The sequence below is a fragment of the Propithecus coquereli genome, unplaced genomic scaffold (assembly GCF_000956105.1).
Source record: "Propithecus coquereli isolate 6110/MARCELLA unplaced genomic scaffold, Pcoq_1.0 Scaffold547, whole genome shotgun sequence".
NCBI classification, from domain to species: domain Eukaryota; kingdom Metazoa; phylum Chordata; class Mammalia; order Primates; family Indriidae; genus Propithecus; species Propithecus coquereli.
In genome coordinates, this window is record NW_012151363.1 from 246,657 (window position 1) to 247,032 (window position 376).

Consider the following 376-nt stretch of genomic DNA (forward strand, 5'->3'; position numbering starts at 1 on the left):
GTGCCAAAGGTTGACATATATTACTTCATTTAATACTCATCACTACTGAATATAATTTTACCAATAACAAAATTGATCTCATTGCCATTAAGTATTAAACCCCAAATCAATCAGCTAACAATTTGAAGGAAAAAGATATTGATACTAGACTAGATAACTCAACACCAATATATATAATTTTCAGTATACCACACTGTCTTCTCTAAATAAGTGGAAACTTCTGTCTTTCTATTCTTTCTGGGTGGTGAATGATTTTACTACTATCAATTTACTAGAATTTTAAGTATGGTTTTTAAAATGTAAGAAGTTAGATAAAAGACTTGGAATGTAATTGAGTTTGCTTTTTAAATCTCAAGTAAGTATAAAAGCTCTAATA